The sequence below is a fragment of the Taeniopygia guttata genome, chromosome W (genome assembly GCF_048771995.1).
Source record: "Taeniopygia guttata chromosome W, bTaeGut7.mat, whole genome shotgun sequence".
In the NCBI taxonomy this organism is placed as follows: Eukaryota; Metazoa; Chordata; class Aves; order Passeriformes; family Estrildidae; genus Taeniopygia; species Taeniopygia guttata.
In genome coordinates this window covers 28,001,888-28,006,880 of record NC_133064.1, presented here as the reverse complement: position 1 = coordinate 28,006,880, position 4,993 = coordinate 28,001,888, and the positions used below count along the sequence as shown (strand labels likewise).

General features: G+C 49.2%; 1 long non-coding RNA gene across 1 annotated transcript; it reads right to left on the bottom strand.

The window, feature by feature from the left end:
* Positions 1-242: 242 nt before the first annotated feature.
* LOC140682156 (uncharacterized) lies at positions 243-3,681 on the bottom strand. The gene is made up of 2 exons (XR_012053418.1): positions 2,262-3,681; positions 243-2,059 (listed from the first exon to the last, which is right to left on the bottom strand). It is a non-coding gene; the product is annotated as an uncharacterized lncRNA (long non-coding RNA).
* Positions 3,682-4,993: the final 1,312 nt, after the last annotated feature.

The window sequence follows — 4,993 nt, the reverse complement described above, 5'->3', positions numbered from 1 at the left end:
AGTCACCACCCTTGCTATCTATATCTGCTCAGTCTTTTGGACTGGCAGGCTAGGTGCGGCTGAAGCAAAACATCCTTCCCCTGTTACAGACTACACAGAACCTGTACTCCTTCTGTCTAGACAGAAATCCTGTCCGTGGTGCCAATTTTAATATCACAATCCGCTAGGACAAACGGGGTGTCGTGATGGTACGTTAAACAATCCCAAAAGTGCAAAAAGGCAAACGGCAGGGGAATATCAGATTAATCACAATAAATGCACCTTTATTGTGGTACCAACAGCAAATGTGATAGAGAGGACAGAAAGGAAATAAAGGATAGAAAGAAAAAGAGGGGAAGGAGATTATAGCTACCACCATCAAGATGAGATCCTCAATGGTCCAGCCACATAGATTCACCATTGTCTGTGGGGGTTAACCAGAGTAATCTCAGAAAGTTACAGTTTATATAGTCTTTAGCCAAAGCAATTGGCATCTGGCCAGAAGGTGGGGAAGATTGATGGGGCATTGCGAAGAAGACCCCTTGGTCTGTGAAGCAGGTGCAGACATGCAGGGACAAGCCACCGCTTGTGAGAACCTGTTTGGAACAGTGTTCTGTGAAAGCACAGCGAGCACTCCTGCTAAGAGTCACTTGGAAAGCATGCACCTCGGCCTGGCCAGAACTCCTGTCAGGGGTTTTCAGGGTCCTTGTTGAAATGAACAGGGCTTATGCCTTTATTAATGTTCAGCTCTTTATTAAAAAGATCAGCTGGGCAGGGGGCTCAACACAGAGATTGCCCCCACGGTTGTAGCTTTTTCCAGGTAGCCAAGGGAGAGAAGGCATGCAGAGTCTGTCCCTGAAGTCTTCTTGGCACACTGGTAGCCGAAGGGTGAGGAGGTGTGTGGTCTGTATCTGAAGTCCCAATCAGCAGACTGTCCTCTCTCCTTTCCTCGTGGCACACTGGTAGCCGAAGGGTGAGAGGATTTGCAGAGCCTGTTGCTGAAGTCCAGCAACAGCTGTCCCCTCTCCTTTCCTCCTGGTAACACCGGGAAGAGCTGCTTCTTTGTTGCTGCTTCCCATAGCCCAGTCCAGTCCAGTCCTCTGGAGGCTATGGTGACAGGTCAAACATAGACTAGGGATGTGGTTCACTTTTCCCCAAACAGCGCACCTGTCCAGTCCCCTCCACTGTGCCCAGCCTTCCATTTAGGGGTGTTTTCATCCCCAAAACCTGTTGCAGCATTTCTGAGAGAGAGAGGTCATGATTTATGTTTGGAATGAGATTTGAACTACTTCAGTCAAGGCCTCAGATTTGGGCCTTGCGAGGCCTTCCAGCCTCTGACGCAGTTAGAAATTAAGAGGTTTTGGCGCAGTTAAAAATTGTATTAAGATGTGATGGGGAGCACTGGGCTGTCTGGGTGTGAAGTAGTATAGGTTTATAGTGTAAGGTTTAGGCCACCCTAAGACAAAGATAAACAATGTTAACTTGCCAATCAGAGTGCCTTTGTGAATTGTAAACTATGTAAAAGTGTATAAAAACTGCCATCTTCTCTCTAATAAACGAAGAACGTTGCATTAATCATATTGGTTGGATGTGCGTTCTGTCCAGCCAGCTCCCTTGATTTAATGAGGTCCCTGGCTTCTTGTGGCGCCCGAACCAGTGGCCCAGGATGCTCCGAAAAGCTCCCAAATTACTTTTAGGGTAACGGGGAGCCGAATTTGAGTTGCACTATGAAAATCAGGTCCAAATTGCTGTATAGCAATGGGACTGGGATCCTAAATTAGCTTTTTGCGAACGAGTATCAGGTGAACGGAGCGGAAGACTCCAGTTCCAAATCAAGCCATTTGAGATGGGAGCTGGAGCGGAGAAAAAGACCCCGGTGTTCACGAAAAGCCCGAATGGCCGGTGTGGACGGAGCCGGGGCCGGGGAGCTGGAACGGAGGTGCTGCCTCGCCGAGTAAAAGCGAACGGAGTGCCCCGCGGAGGTTGGAGGTAAGCCGCGGAGAGAAAGGGTGAAAGTTCACCATGGATGGGGATCTGCAGGCTTCCGTGCGGCTTCTCTTGCATATTCTCTTAGAGAGAGCTGAAAAAGTTAAAGAAGCCGATTTAGAACAGTTGGTTCTGTGGGCAAGGAAAAAAGGCAAGTTGCAAAAGCCTTCGCTGATTTTTAGTGAAGCTGAATGGCAAGAACTGGGGCAGTTGCTTTGGGACATAGTGATAGAGGGCGGAAAAGACAAGAAAATAGTACTGGAGTTCGGAAGCATTTGGAAAAAGGTTTTACATACCCTGCAAAGCATGGCCGCGGAGAAAGGAGCCGCAGAGGCTGCAATTCAGGCGTTTGAGCGAGCCACATCAGAACAGACAGAAGTCCCAAAGCCATCTCGGGTTAAAAATTTTTTTGGTGTTTGTGGCAGGCAGCCAGTGCGAGGGCAGCAGGCTCCAGTCAGTCCATCTGTAAAGGATTTTGTCGCTCGTATAGAGGCGAGCTCGGGGCCGGACGGTGCGGGACCGAGCGGATGCGCGGGAGCGGCAGAGGCGGAAGTGCGCCCGCAGACAGCGGATGTTAACAGCTCGGCGGTTCCGCGAAGTGAGGCAAACCAGGAAGTGGCCCTGCCGGGTCCCTCCGGAGGCGGGGTGAAACCTGAGGAGGCAGGCAGGGTTGGTGACGAAATGGGGCTCAGTCAGGAGGCAGAACACAAAGGCGGAGATCAGGGCAGAGACGGGAGCGCGGCGGCGCTGGCCCCTCATCTCCCTGCAGACGCGGCGGCGGCGGCAGCAGTGGCAGCGACGCGCAGGCGCAGAAGCGCAGCCCGGCGGTACCTCGCGGCGGCAAACAGCCCGGCATGGCTCGGGGGGGCCGGGCACAGCCCTGCTAGCGGGATTGCAGAGACAGTTACACAGACAACAGCAGCGCAGACCCCCGCCCCAGGCAGCCACCACCCCACCACGGTGGCGCTGCGCTGCCCACTTCCTCCAAGCTCCGATTCCGATGACTCAGGGTCAGACCCCTCTGCCGTCAATTGTAGCAGTGAAGCGATATGCGGAATAAATAAATAGACTCCACAACTCGAGGTAGTTATGAAGTGGGTATGTATTGTCGGCGCCCGGCACAAGTGAGATAACTCTCCGAAATCTTGTGCCCCGAGCTGAAGTTTGCCCCCCAACTTTATTCACAAAGGTGTTCCATATGCAATACATTACACAACTTTTCTATGCATATTCAACCCCTGGCCCCGCCTGTCTTCGCTTCTCATGCTAAATAGGTCCACGCCCTTCTGGGCATGCGTAGTTTTTTGTGGGGGCTTTTATGGGGGTCTCTGGTGGTCGTTGAGCTTCAGATCATCATCTTCCTCTGCATTGAACTTTTAAACTCTTCTCCTCTGCGCTTGCGCTTTTGGTCCTTTGCTCTCCTATCTGGATAAGTTCATCATCCTTGACATGTTGGAGACAGAGGGCTTCCTTGTCTGAAGTCTTGGCATTCCTGGTCCTTTCCGGTATTTGTCTTTTTGCAAGAAGCTTTAGAGATCTTTGTTTTTCTTTCCTATGCCTTTTTGTGCAGAGGTTTCTTAAAATTCAACACATGATTCTACAAACATGATACATTCATTTTTGATACATTCATTTTTGATACATTAATTTTTTTATACATTCATTTTTGATACATTCATTTTTGATACATTCATTTTGTTAGTTCAAGTGATCTCTGGAAAATCTTTTATTTCAGCAGGAAGAAGCGATCACAAAACAAGATACAAAGATCAAATATGTTACAACAAAAAATAGCCCAGCTTGCCACTCTTTCAAATTGTCAGGCTCAACCAGTGGAACCTTCCACTGAGCAGCGATTGGCATTGCCAGCTGTTTTAAAAAATCCATTGCAGTCACGATGGGCTTCAGTGGTGAAGGATGCTATATTAGATGGTGACTGGAAGGCTGTCAGCTCCCTGGCTTGTCCTGTGATGGTGTCTAACGGGAATGCCATGTGGCAGCCCCATGAGTGGAAGATTCTACAATCAGCTAAGCAGGCAGTCACCACTTCTGGGATCAGATCAGAAGCAGCCAGGAACATCATTCAGTATATATTTACAGCAGATGTGCTTTGTCCCGCTGATTCGTCTAATATTGCCTCTGCTGTTGACACCCTCGCAGTTCCTCATGTTTGAAAGGGAATGGAGACGTTTGGAAGTTGATGAGGCCAACAGACATACAGTTGTTGGAGATCCTTTCCATGGAGTCCAGCCAGATATGCTGACTGGGCATAGACAATATGCAACGAACAAAGTGCAACCTACCTATCCCACTGAAATACATCAATTGTCACAGCAGCTGGCCCTTCAAGCTTTGCCTTTGAATGGGAAAATCTTAAAACTCAACTCACCTGGACTGCGCTGCCTCAAGGATTCAAAAATTCCCCCACCATATTCAGCAACCAACTTGCCAAGGATCTCGAGTCTTGGGAAACCCCACTCAGCAAAGGAAGATTGCTACAGTACGTAGATTACATCTTGGTTGCCACTGAGACAAAAGACATTTGCATGGCCTGGATGGTGAGTCTCACACTTTTTTAGGGCACCAAGGGTACAGAGTGTTCAAGAAGAAAGCCCAGGTAATATGGCAGGAAGTAATTTACCTGGGCTATGAGATTAGTGCTGGGCAATGGACCTTGGGACAAGCCCAGAAGGAGGCTATATGCCAAACACCAAGGCCACAGACTGTAAAGGAACTGAGAACTTTTCTCGGGATGACCAGGTGGTGTCGCCTCTGGATCTATAATTATGGACTGCTTGTAAAGCCCCTGTATGCACTAATCAACACTGAGCAGAAGCATCTTCAATGGGATAAACAAGCCACACGGGCCTTTGAACAATTGAAAAAGGTCCTGACATCAGCTCCAGCTCTGGAGCTCCCTGATGTTAGTAAACCTTTTTTTTTGTTCTCCCATGAGAAACAGGGAATCGCCCTAGGAATATTGGCACAAGACCTGAGCCCATACCACAGGGTGGTTGCCTACATTTCT